The 14,821-nt window shown below is 34.9% G+C and overlaps 1 protein-coding gene across 1 annotated transcript in view; it reads left to right on the top strand.

Annotated features, from left to right (window-relative positions):
* Positions 1–14,821, top strand: part of LOC113517951 (dystrophin-like) — a gene marked incomplete at its 5' end in the record, with an annotated part of 154,547 nt that overhangs the window by 55,164 nt on the left and 84,562 nt on the right. The gene's annotated exons all lie outside the window — the stretch shown is intronic.

The following is a 14,821-nucleotide window of genomic DNA, read 5'->3' as shown; positions in this document are numbered from 1 at the left end:
GATTTATATCTGTTATGATAAATACGCCTCACTCCTAATTTATACAGATTAAATACAATTACAATTGTGTTATATATATATATATATATATACATATACAGATAATTAAATATTATTTATTGTCTTATCTTGTATTTATCTTAGAATAACGAATTAATCTTAGATTACTAACCTTGGTCATGTAAGTATTTTACACACACCTCATGCTTATATACACAATTTTTTCTCACAACTTTGTTCACGTGACTGGGACTGTGTGAACTGCTAGTAACAAAAATTTGCCAATCCAATATTGTAAGTGTATGTTAAATTTCGTGACGAATAATTGAGCCATTCAAATTCTAAAATGATATTTATAATACTATTAGAAAAAAATAATAATTTCAAAACATTATTCATCAATACCGGGTACTCTAAACATTTACAATAAACCAAAATACCGGTTAGTGATGTTTGAACAAACGCAATAAAATATTCACTGAGTTTCCAGTTTGGACATTTTCTTTATAAGTTATATCTGACGGTGGTGAGACAGAGCGTGAATATTTGAAAACAGTCTGCGAAAGGAAAATCAATGGATATTATATTAGGTAGATAATATTTGTGACATAAGAGAACAGATCTGTCTGAAACATTTAACTTGTTATATGTACATACTATATAGACAAGGTAAATTACGCTGTCAGATACCTACAAAGGCATTTCTCTAGTAATTCTAAGAGTAACCTTTTATTGACTGAGCGGTTAAAATGCTTAAAAATAACAAACAAACTCACTTCTAGTTTAAATTAATATTAATATGTTCGAAAATACCACTGAATATGCTTTTTTTTTTTTAATGAATGAATAATGTAATGGTGACTCCGCCTGCGCTAACGGTATACGCTGGCGAGACACCAGTGAGGGATGATGGGTGAGAATGAAAAGGCAGATTAAGTTTGCCCATCGTGATGAATACACCTGGAATTCAGCATAGTGGTTTCCACGTGGACGTCAACCTAACAGGGTATATTGCTAGCAATGGGACTGGTACGGATTGTTGGTAATGTGCACACCAACAATCCGTTCCCCCACACTGAATATGCTAGAAGGATAAACGCTATATATGACAACTTTTACTGTCAAACTATATTTGCCCTCCTTTAGTCGCCTCTTACGGTATCTACGGGTAAGAAAAGAATGGCGTATTATATATTCCACACGGCCTATAATATGTTAATTAACCAGTATAAAATACATTAAATTGTTTTCTCACTGTGATTATTTCTTGTAATTGTTTATATTTATAATAAGTTTACTATTGTAATCTTTTGAAGGAAACAATAAAGAGTATATATCTATCTAGCTAAATATTTTCAAAAAATTTCGTAACAGTTAGTAGTTAGTAAAAAAGTTAGTACTTAATAACTCATTAGGGCCCCGAGAGGTAACAAATAAACTCACTATCACATTTACAATATTAGTAAAAATATCTGTTTCCGTACGCATATACTGGTAAATTTCAACAGCGGCGCTTGCCAAGCAACGAGAGAAACAAAATATAGATTTGGACAGTCCGTTTCATATTAATCTATGACAGAATAAGCAGGAAGCATGCGCGATGTATAATTCTCATCACCGAGTTGTAGATCACGCACGATTCTAAATATGCAGTATGTATACCTACGCGAAACGTTGGAACTACCTACTTAATGTAGTAGATAGGTGTCACACGTACGTAATTAAGAGCGTTTAAACTCCCTAACCCCCCCCCCCATTTATGGGGGTGACCCAAGTCCAGCAATGGACAATTAATGGCCAAAATGATGATGATGATGATAATTTAGTATGTATGTATATCAATAATTACTAGTTGCGGTACTAGTTCGAGTATTCTGACACTTGCCTATGGTTGACTGGAAGAGAATGCTTTTAGCACTAAGTCCGCCATGTACACATATATGTGCTAATAAATAAATAAATAAATACTTTACTATACACAACACTTCGATTAGCTGAAGTTATGATCGTTTTTAACATATTCTAATAGTGTGGAAGTATTCATGACAATTACCAGACAATTTACCAGGGGAGACTTTGTACAAAAGTCAATTGCTTGGCTACCTCTGTCCTATTCGTATTTCTACCGTGAAGCAGTTGTGTTTGCATGGCTGTGTTTCGGTTTGAAGGGTGGGATATGGCGTGAATTTACAGGGTACAGAGGAATAACATCTGAGTCCTCAGGAATGGCAACGCATGGGGGGTATCATGGGCGAAACAGTATATTCTGTTATGTCCATGCTACTGCTCATGTCTATAGGCGACGATTACTACTTTCCATCAGGTGGGTCGTCAGCTTGTTTGCCATTCTAAGTTGTATAAAAAAAAAAACATGACAAATAATCATAGCTTTTAATTTAATTCTTCAACGACTGCATGCTTGCCAAATTGATTTTTTTTTTATAACAACTGTCTTTATTGAATAATAAATTACATTTAGTTAAATCTACTAGCCACCGAACTAGGTCGAGACTGTATCTCAGTGGATATTACCGTGAAAACTTTGAGTATGCGAATCCAGAGAGTAGTAGGTACGTAGTCGGATTCTGACCACCGTTTCTCAAGTTGTTGCAAGTGGACGCGGCTAATTAAAATAGTTTACTGGTATATTTCACTGCGACCCTTCCTGTATACCCTGATACGTTTATTTTGAACAATATTAATTGCGTCAGCTACCACACTGGCATGAATATAGAAATAACATAGAATTAAGATTTACATCGTCTCCTTACCGCTGTTATTTATTTATTTTACTTATTTATTTTATTTATTTATTTATAAATCGCTCACTACACTTAGAGTTTCCCAAAATGTATGAAGTGAACGACAAGTCCGTTTTACAAAAACGAAAAATTTCAAACAACACTTAGAAAATCAGACTTGTCATTAAAAACAATATCTGGCTGCTGAGCATTCAGCAGGCGCAGTCGCAAACTGAGCAGTAATCGACATATATATATATATATATATATATATATATATATATATATATATATATATATATATATATATATATATATATATGCGTTTCTTTGAGTAATAGAATCCGAAACGAGGATATCCACAATAGAACCAAAGTAACCGACATATCCCAAAGAATAAGCGAGTTAAAATGTCAATGGGCTGGTCATATAACTCGAAGAACCGACAATCGGTGGCCAAAAAAGGTTCTTGAATGGCAGCCCCGTACAGGCAAACACAGTAGAACGACCCATTACTAGTTAGAGGACGACCTCAAATGCATTGCAGGGAGTCAGTGGATGCGGGTGGCTCAGGACCGTTCCTTATGGCAATCTATGGGGAAGACATGTTCAGAAGTGGACGGATAACGGCTAAGATGATTATAAAAATGTATATAAATTTGATAAAACTGTCTTTGTCTTTGCTGGTTAAATTTATAAATTTATAAGGTTTAAATTCAATTTTTCTTCATCTTCTTATAATGAATAAAGAAATCACAAGAGGAACTATGGAAACTGTAAGTCTATATCGTCGCTAGTCCCACCACGAGAGCATTAACAGATGGATTGCATAATATTTGAGTCAGCGCCGAGCTCCACTCTATCGATACGATTGCTTTGCATTTTATCGATAACAATGCACCGCGGTTCGTTATCGAGGTCGTTATGCGACCACTCGCGATGAGTGTGACTAGTGATGGGATTTTTTTCCAAAATACATATCGATAATATTTAAAAACATCAATATGTAAATATGGTAAATTATTTTATTTAATAAACTTACTATTAACTTTATCCGGCGGCTTTGCTTGCGTGTACTAGTATATAAAGTATCCTAGATGCGAAATAAGGATATAACCGTCCGGTGTAACAAATGTCATTCAAATCCGTACAGCTTTCGCGCGAATAGTAACAATAACAAACATATATCCAGAATTGAAGAAAGAAAGAAATATTTTTATTGAAGTAAACTTAGATTTGAGCATTTCTGAATAGTAATTTTTTTCATTATCGCCTATTTGGAAGGCAAATTCAGCCAATAACAACGGGCGAGAAACTCAGCTGCTGCTTTTTTTTTTCAAAAAGATAGATAAGATAAATACCTTACATACTTTAACTTTTATCGACATGAAAATAGGATTATCGATATTTTCATTTACATCAAGCACATCCCTTCAAAATGGATTCTCAGCGGTTAGAATCCGAGCTTGTTAGCTGGTTACAGATGGGCAAAGCACCGGGTTTAAACCCGGTGCTTTGGTAAAAACCCAATAAACACCCATAAACTCCCATAATCACCCAAAAAAATAGGTTTTTACGTATTTTTTTGAAAATATGTAAGTAATACCAATAAATTATTTTTATAAATTGTATTGATCAATTCTACAATATTAAATAAAACGTTAACTAATAATATTTCAGGAAATTTTAAAAATCTATATATAATAAAATGAAAGTAATTAATTTTCAGTGTTTTCATGTTGCAGTTGATCAACATGTTGGCCTTTTGCTTCCCGTAGATACTTTAAAATTTCTTCATAACACCTCGTTCGCACACATGGCCGTATATATTTAAATTCTTGAGCCACTAACAGTCCGAAATACTCATTTCTTTTATCCTCTTCTCCATAAATTAAGCATTTAGAACAGTTTGTTTCTTCTTTCAGTAAATTTTCTTTTACTTTATCCTCGTTTTTTTCTTTGTTGCGACGACGCTGGGTAAATCATCTGGACACTGGGTCTCACTATCGCCAAATATATTTGGAGATCGGCTTCGGCTACGGCTTGGCAGACATTTTTTTCTTTCTACAATTTTAAATTAAATTTATTAGAATAAATGCTTCGAACACACGCGATCTAAGTACCTTTTGTGTTTATTATACCTTACCTACCTAGGTATAAAAAGAGTACTTACGTAGATTTTCTTTTATTAACTGTTTTATACGAAGATCTTGATCTCTCAAATTAGCATCCATTTTACTTCCAGTGATTATCAACTAAATTAATAATCCACAAAGTATTAAATAACGTTTTTATGAAATATTTAGCACAAAAACAATACCCTTTAAATATCGATCGTCAGTAACTGTGGCTGACTTACCTATATTCTAGCAAGCAGGACTGCCAGATGTGAAGGGGAAATCCCCAATAAATTGTTGCATGTGACTGATGATGTGAGCATGTTCGTTTCATAATAAAAATGTTGCCAGGTAACCAAAAAGTCGTATGTTTTTGTGCGAATTACGATCATAATCTTTACGATCGTACATTAAAAAATAGACAAATAATAGTATGAGTACGATTTAAATCGTATATCTGTCAACCCTGCTAGCAAGACAGCGACAAAATCACGTTGCATAACAATGTAGCCCAAGCTTATATCTTATGAAATATACGGAAGAGATACGGACTTAGAAAAAACAGAAATGTTGTTCTTTGTGGAAGTCATTGATGAAATTCTATGTATTTTAGCCCGCAAACTTTCTTCAAACAAAAACAGCGCCATCTAGTATCGAGTTCTGTAATTATCTCTTTGTTTATGGATTTGAAGTAAGACCGCCACGCTTGCAATACATTATGACTGGGGATTCCCCTATTCGTCGACGCTGAATATGAGGCGACGACAATCACTGTCAAACGTGTTCACTATTACTCTGACTCTGGTAACGTGACTTCCTGGTAACGTGTTAGGTAGGAAAAGCAGTAAAAAAGTGCATATTAAGGGAGCAGATTTGAAATAATATTTATACTTAACAAGAAATAATTAAAGGTAAGTGGATTTTTGAATGATACAATTATATCATGATCACTTAACAATTTTAACTTAAAATTAGATGTATTATTACAAGCTTTTATTTAGCTTGCGTTATGTAAATAAAAGTATGTAGGTATGTTCGTATGTTGATGCAATTATCCTCAATCCTCAACCGACTGGGATAAAATTTTCCATACACGTTTATTTTGGATGATAGTGCATAGTTAGCTGAGAGTCGTCATTGGATAATAATGGTGGATAGCCTAAGATGTGTACTAGATATTTATTTTTAACATAATATGCGTAAGTACCTAATCGAATTAAAGAAGTTGCTGAGAAAAATACAGAACAATACGATAATAAACTAGCGTCTGCGTTTAATCCTCCGAGGAGATGTAATTTTACAAAGGTTTTTTGTATTTATTTTATTATTTTTTTTAATAAATTTATTGTAAATAACAAGAAATAATCATTGTAAAAAAATAGGCACTCTATTGTTGAATTTTCGTCAGACCAACTAATCATCGTTCATTTTTTTAGGTTCAATGGGGAGACCTAAAGATTTACGCATATGGGAGCACTACCGTACTTTACCAAACAAGTCTGTTTCTTGCAAGCTTTGTAATAAGGTCTACAAATTCAGTAATGCTGCCAAAATGCTTCAACATCTTATCACTTGTCCAAAATCTCCAGAAACATTAAAAGACTCTATGAAACTTATAAAAGATAGCTCGTCCAAAAATAAAATGTCTGGACTGTCAGAGATAGAGACAAATGATTCTTTTATAAGCCCCTCGTCGTCTGCTAACACTACAATAAATGCTGAGTTTCAAGACACCGATGATCATATAAAAACAGAATTAGCGAGAGCTATATTTGTAACAGGGACGCCATTATCGATGGTGCAACATCCTTTATGGATACAATTTTTCGAAAAATTGCAACCAAAATTTAAAATACCTTCACGTAAAGCTTTAGCGACAAAATACTTAGATAAAATATATAGAGAAATGCGTTTTGAGTTAAATGAGGAACTAAATGCTTGTAGTTACTTACACCTTCAGTGCGATGGCTGGTCTAATTTAAGAAATGAAGGAATAATAAACTTTCTTATATCAAAACCTCAACCTGCATACGTTAAAAGTTTGAATACAGAAAGTAATCCTCACACTAGTGAATACCTTAGCCAAGAAGTTGAAAAAGTAATGAAAGTGTATGGAGCAAATAAGTTTCTTGTACTTATTGGCGATAACGCTAGAAATATACAAAAGGCATTCGAATTAACAAAACTCAAATATCCACATGTTGTTCCTCTCGGTTGCTGTGCACATATCCTTAACTTGTTGTGCCAAGATATTGTAAAGATACAAGAAGTAACTGTGTTTATTATGCAAGCCATAAATATAATAAAAACTGTTAAAAGGAGTCAACGATTAAGTTCCTTGTTGATAAAATCAAGGCAGGGTGAAGATTCTACACAAACACTAAAATTGCCTTGTGCTACAAGATGGGGAAGTCATGTTACTTCGTTAAAAAGTTTGAAAGCAAATAAGATAGCTTTGCAAATATTAACAGTTAGAGAAGATGTGGTAATTTCAAGAGATATTAAAGATTTAATTCTAAGTGATGATTTCTGGACGAAGACAGGGGAATGTATAAGTATTTTGGAACCAGTCACTGAAAGCATATTTTACTTAGAGAGCGACCAGAATCGTTTGCATCGCACATACATTACATTTAGAGATGTACAAGCTAAGATACGTTTTGCATTAAATGAGATTTCGACATTGAGCGAAGAAAGCAAACAGCAGATTCTAACATCAGTATCTTCAAGATGCAATATGGCAATGAGGCCAATACATTTTGCAGCATATATTCTAGACCCCAGGACTCTAGGAGTCGAACTTACTCAAGAGGAAGAACTTAAGGGTATGGAGTTTATCTACAATTTAAGCCAACACTTAAGTTTGTCAAATGTAATGGCAGATTTGGCGTGTTATAAAGCTAAAGAAAACTTTTGGGCCAGAGGATTTGTATGGAGCTCATTAGATAGCATTGAGCCCCTAATATGGTGGAAAGGTATTTGTGGTTCCACTGAGTTAAGCAAAGTAGCGATTCGTATTCTATCAGCTCCTGTACTTCGGCAGCCACTGAGCGTTCCTTTAGTATCCAAGGCTACATACATAATAACAAAAGAAATCGACTTACAACTGAAAGAACTGAAAAAATTTCATTCATTTGTTATAACTGGAATCTTAAACATAAAGCTGAATGCGAGGACATTCAGTTTAATGAAGAAAATACCTTAGAAGCTTTCATTGAGCAAGTAAATGAACATAACAGTTTAGACGAAATAGAGCCTATCGAACCTATACAATTCATCGCTTGTAATAACTCTGAATCTGACAGTGATTGACTGTAGTTTTACATTTTACTTTCATCTCTTTCTTAATAAACTCAAAATCAAATTAAAAGTTTTTTATTCTGTAGGCTGCATAATAATATTGTCTATGTCCAGTATAGTGGACGTCTTGCGGCTGAGATGACGATGATGAAGTACAAAATCATAAACACCCAAAAATTTGGGTGTTTATGGGGTTTAAACCCAATAAACCCAAAACACCCGGTTTTTACCCACCAGACTTTAAACCCACCCAGGTGGATTGCCCATCTCTATAGCTGGTTCGTATTTCGTTTCGGCTCTTTCAAGGCACACGACTCCGTTATCTATTTCTTTATATTTTTTATTAATCGATATTCGATAATATTGCCACCACAGCGGCACGTTGTGCGTTTGATACATTCACCGCAGCTATCCTGTGACATCCACAGCAGCGGTTTCACTGACTTGCTTTTATACGAATACATTTTTGCAATTAAAACGTGTTGTTTTACGCATTCCTATTGTATTTCGAATAACATTTTTAATTTTTTTTTTTTAAGATACTTAGCATAGCAAATGAACTGTCGACTGTAGATATGAATAGTGCCAAGGACGTTATTGAGTATACTGTGTCACCCATGATACCCTTCATGCGTTGCCATTCCTGAGGACTGAGGTGTTATGTCTCTGTACCCCGTAATTTCATTGCTATATCGCACCCTTCAAAGCGAAACACAGCCATGCAAACACAATTACTTCACGATGGAGACACGAATGGAACAGAGAAGCGCAAGTAGACGATTTTTTAAAGTCTCCCTCTGGTATACTTCACGAGTGTTTATATTATTTAAATGATTTCACAATACAATAAGTTTTAACAGATATCTATTTAAAAATGGTATATATTGCATAAAATAGTGAAAAAGTAGGGAAACTAGTGTAAACAGAATGAAACGCCAAATGCTCCAATTCGAATCTAAACTTAGTCGTACTGAAATAATTGAAATGGCAAATAAAACAATTCGAAAGTTGGTTAATTCTTGCGCTGTATGCACTGCACGTTTGAGCGGAACAAAAATGCGACTAAAAACATAGCCAGAATTATGAAGCTCCGTAAAACATCCACATACTTTAATGAAGCGAATGTAACATTTTAAAAAGCTTTTCCTACAGTTTGCACAAACGTAGCGTCGGCAAAATAGGTGCGCGATACATGAAAACAACGAGATAATAATAACAATGTATACAGACACAGGAATAGGACGGGCCCGAGGGTTGACGTACGGACAGACGCGAGCGGAGACGTGTATGCGCATACATTATGTGGAGGGTTGCTGACAATTTTGGTCCTGCGACGCCGGATAGGCTGTATGGATCACAGTCTGCTACGAGATAGAACTGAAGTTCTTTTTTTTATTTACTTCATTTATTGTAGCTCTAACCTGCAATTACAGATACAAATACAGATCTTGCAGATTATACTAGATTAAACCGCGACATCGATCGACCGGAATATGTTATTTAATTAGGGTAAAAAGTATCTTATGTACTTCTGCATTCCAAATATTACGCGTATACCAAATTACATGGCATTAAAATTCGAATAGGTAAGAAATATATAGATGAACAAACATAATTTATTATATTAGTAAAGATTTTACCCTATAGGAGGAAGATAAGCTATCTACCACACCGGCCAGACGGCCTGGCATAGTATTTTATTTTTCCTTCCGTCGTCACTATATTAGCCGTTAACTGTCAATTGCTGAACAATGACCTTCCCCAAAAGGAAGGCTTTGCCAGTAGTCGCCACTCTTGGCAGGCGGGTTGGCAACTACAGTTAAGCTTTGATGATGTTTTAAGAGGGACGCTGTCGCTCCTCCCTCGATTATTAAGATCCCTTAGTTAGTGCCCATCCCTCGGCTGTTAAGTTCTCTAAATCGCCTTTTAAGACTCCGACAGGAAAGAAAGGGGGTGACCAATTCTATACCGGGATCATACAGCATTTTCCTTCTTTAGTACTCGCGTATTTTGCATTGTCTAGAGACGAAAATAAATAGTGGCACGTATTTTTACACCGTCGCCTGGAATGTACATAATTTTATTAATAATTTAATTAATTAATTAATTAATACAATATATTATTTATGCATCATTTATATAAGTATGTATCTATATAATACAATTTTATCTTTGGCTGTTACACAGGTTACACTCTGGGTTTGTTGTACGCGTCCGTGTAGCCTAACTTCAGGCTGCAGCTAAAAATCATTGCTTTGCTTTTAAGCAAAACCATCACTGAGCTGTAGCCTATTTGGGTCACTGCGACACACATGGCGAAACCATATTTTCATATTTTATCTTTTGTTGTATATTTTGAAAGGTGTTAATAATTTGATTGTATAAACTCATTTGTAAATTTTACGTGTGTCATAACATGGATCAAATAAAAAGTTTATCTATCTACATACATGATTTAATACTTCTACATTTATATATTAAAATTTTACATATACTTCGACATTATGTCAATATGATGTACCAATATTAATAAACGTAATACATGCAAGCATATCGGCGGGCGGTGATAATGAATTTCGACGGAAATATGCAAAGTTCGCCGATTGAACGATGCGTGATTGAATTTTCGGAATACCTTTCGAAGCTCGCACTGCCGTGGTATGGACGGCATCCATTTTGATATAATTTGATTAGGTATTTGAAAATGTTGAATAAAAAATTCAAAATTCTTTTAGACTGAGGGAGACTTTGTACAAAAGTCTTGTACCTAAAGCTTGGGTACCTCTGTCCCATTCGTGTTTCAACCGTAAAGCAGTTGTGTTTGCATGTCTTTGTTTTGGTATGAAGGGTGGGATATGGCGTGAATTTACAGGGTACAGAGGAATAACACCTGAGTCCTCAGGAATGGCAACGCATGGGGGGTATCATGGGCGAAACAGTATACTCTGTTATGTCCATGGTATTGCTCATGTCTATAGGCGACAGTTACCACTTTCCATCAGGTGGGCCGTCAGCTTGTTTGCCATTCTAAGTTGTATAAAAAAAAAGACTACGCTACCCTTTTAATTGACTCCAAAATAAGTAAAATTCTCAATTTTACTCTATTTTTAACCGACTTTAAAAAGAAAGTGATTCTCGATTCAGCTGTATATAGTATGAGTCCTCAGGAATGGCATCGCATGGAAGGTGTCATGGGTGAAACAGTATACTCAGTTATGTCCATGGTACTGCTCATGTCTATAGGCGACGGTTACCACTTTACATCAGGTGGGCCGTCAGCTTGTTTGCCATTCTAAATTGTATAAAAAAATATAACGATACAGAGGTCTACAACGTAAACAGCAGGTAGCATAATTTTAATATTGCCCATATGATAAAAAAAATTGTACCTAAATATCAGCTATAGACTTGAACTGCATCTTAGGAGGTCAGCTTATTTGCCATTCTAAGTTGCATAAAAAACCAAGCATGATTTTCTGTCTCTTACAATATTGTATTGTTTTTCCTTTCATATAAGTAGACCACACGATACTACACAAAGATCAATGAATTTTAATATCAGTAATTAATTCGAATATTAATAAATTTGCAAATTTTGCGGTCTGTGGTCCATTCACAGAAATTGTGCTCCGGTTTTGGATGCGGCGGCATATTATATTTCGACCGTATGTGTACGTGTCAAAGTTCACATTTGTCTGTACACATTTGTTAGTACGTTTCCGTTGATTGCACAAAACATTGGATGCGTTATTAAAATAAATTATTTGTGGTCGGGCTTCACTGTCTCCCTGTGTGTACATATGTACGTAAAAATATTCAGTTATCAAATTTTATATTTGGTAGAAATGCAGACATAGACTTTTTTTGGTATCATATAGATAGATGGCGCAAATGTATATATATAATTACATATAAAAATTTTTCGTCCTAACTCTTGTGTCCCGCTGAATCCCTAGTATTCTTATCGCAGTGGTATAAAAAAATAACAATGGAGATTTTGTTTTAAAATTAACTGCATGGGTACCTTTGTCCCACTCGTGTTTCTGTTGCCAAGTAGCTGTTTCAGTATTGCTGAGCAGTTATAGGATACGAATACACATGTAACGTTCTATTATGTAGGAATGGCAACGAATAAGGGTTACCATAAGATTTTCAATGTAGGGATAAGCATACGGCCAACCTGATGGTAAACGGTTACCGTAGACTATGAACGCCTACAATGCCAGGGACATTACGCGTGCGTTGCCAACGCTGAAGGAACCTCTTTATCCCTTATTTTAAAGAACCCCATTTTGTATTCTTTTAAAAAAAAAACATAAAAATACATAATTTTGATAATGTGTATAACATTTAAATTGCTTTTTTTGTATTCTAAAAACGCACGAATATTTATTTTTTTAATTCGAGCAGTGAACAATGTCGCGTCTCGCATAATAATAAGTATTACGTGCTACAATAATTATTAACTTAACTAAACTAAGTTTCTAATTTATTAAACTCTAGTTTTTACCCACGACTTCGTTCACGTGACCGGAATATATTGATTGGCCGGGACAAACATGGCTAACAAGCTGACGGCCCAATTGGTGGAAAGTGCTAACAGTCGCCTCTAGACATGAGCAGTACCATGGACATAACAGAGTATACTGTTTCGCCCAAGATACCACCCATGCGTTGCCATTCCTAAGGACTCGGGTATTATTCCTCTGTAATCTATAAATTCACGCTATATCCCACCCTTCAAACCGAAACACAGCCATGCAAACATAACTGCTTCACGGTTGAAACACGAATGGGAAAGAGGTACCCAAGCAAACGACTTTTGTGCAAAGTCTCCCTCTAGTAAAATAATTAATAGTACGATATTGTAAATATTTTAATGGAAACATGATAATAAAATATGTTTGTTTAATTTCATAGTAGGTATGCTAGTACTGATGTTAATAAACCATATTAATCCAATGTCCAATCAGCGGTAATACTATTAAATTTTGGGATTATCAATGTGGCCTTCCAATTCAGTAATTAATTGTGTTGACATTGGTTTCTCATTGGTTTACATAAATTTTATTGTTGACCGTTTTCCGGTATTATGCTCATACGAATCCGTTATCTCCCATTTCAAATGGGAATTTCATAATTTTTTTTTATGAAATGAAATGAAATAAAATCAATTTATTTTGTTACAATGTAGGTAGTTTTAGGCGGAAGTGGTTTACATTTCCCATATACATTCTGCTTCTATGTCGGCGTAAAAATTATTAACAATACGAGAAATGTACTTATATTCTATATAACATTTATTTAGTTAATTTAATATTATTTTTTTAAGTACAAATGAAATATAATTTAAAATTACCAGAGGGAGACTTTGTACAAAAGTCGTTTGCTTGAATACCTCTGTCCCATTCGTGTTTTAACCGTAAAGCAGTTGTGTTTGCATGGCTGTGTTTCGGTTTGAAGGGTGGGATATGGCGTGAATTTACTGAGTACAGAGGAATAACACCTGAGTCCTCAGGAATGGCAACGCATGGGAGGTATCATGGACGAAACAGTGTACTCTGTTATGTCCATGATACTGCTCATGTCTATAGGCGACGGTCACCACTTTCCATCAGGTGAGGCGTCAGCGTGTTTGCCATTCTAAGTTGTATATATATTAAAAAAATTGTTTCCTACAAAAGCATCAACTTCAAATGTAGCAAAACCAGTTACTTTGATTTAAAATGAAACTACTGAACAGATTTTGATGAAATTTCTATGGCAGCAATTTGAAAGTATATTCTTTCAGATGAAAAAAGATTTTTCCAAAGCAATTTATAAATGACGAAGTTATAAGGTAGTAAAAATAAAAAAATCTAATTGAAACCCTCTTTCTATTTTCAAGTCTGTTGAAAAGTTAGCAGTGGAAAGTTTTGTACAAAAGTCTTCTGCTTGGGCACTTCTGTCCCATATGTGTTTGTTTCGTGAAGCAGTGTGTTAACTTAGGTGTGTTTTGGTTTGAAATGTGGGACATAGCAATGCTATATGCTTCTTTAATGCCAACGTTTCGGCAATAAAGGAGTAGGTACATATGTAGGTACGATTTACCTGCAAAGGTTCTTTCATTGCGTTAAATACCAATTGTGTATTTAAAACTGTAATGCATAATTACAGTTTATAAGCAAAATAGCACCCTGTATACAAATAGTACTATGTAACAATATATCAACAAATGCATCACTCCGCAACCATACACTTATCTTCTGTATACGATCTCTAACAAATTAAACTTGTCAAGATGCGCCGGCGCAAGTGACAGATATACGGGGCCGGCGGCGCCACGCCATTTGTTGCATTCGCACGATTAAATTGGATATTGATAGAAACAGATAAATGTTTATGAATATGGTGAAAAAGCTATTGAAATATACTTTTTTTTTTTGCTTGGCGTAAGACTTTGTACTACAGAGAGACTGCACAAAAATCGTCTGCATAGGTGACTGTCCATCTGTTTTTGTCGCCAAGCAGTTGTAGCAGTTATTACATCAGGTATTACCTGTCCACTGCTGAACACAGCGTCCGCCACAAGCGGGGCTTTGCCAGTAGTCGCCAGGCTTGGCAAGCGGGTTATTAACTGCAGTTTTACTTTTGGGGATGTTTTAAGAGGGACGCTGCTGTCCA

Source organism: Galleria mellonella, unplaced genomic scaffold (genome assembly GCF_026898425.1).
Source record: "Galleria mellonella isolate WM207_F2 unplaced genomic scaffold, CSIRO_AGI_GalMel_v1 utg257, whole genome shotgun sequence".
NCBI classification, from domain to species: Eukaryota; Metazoa; Arthropoda; class Insecta; order Lepidoptera; family Pyralidae; genus Galleria; species Galleria mellonella.
This window is presented reverse-complemented; position numbering and strand designations above follow the sequence as displayed.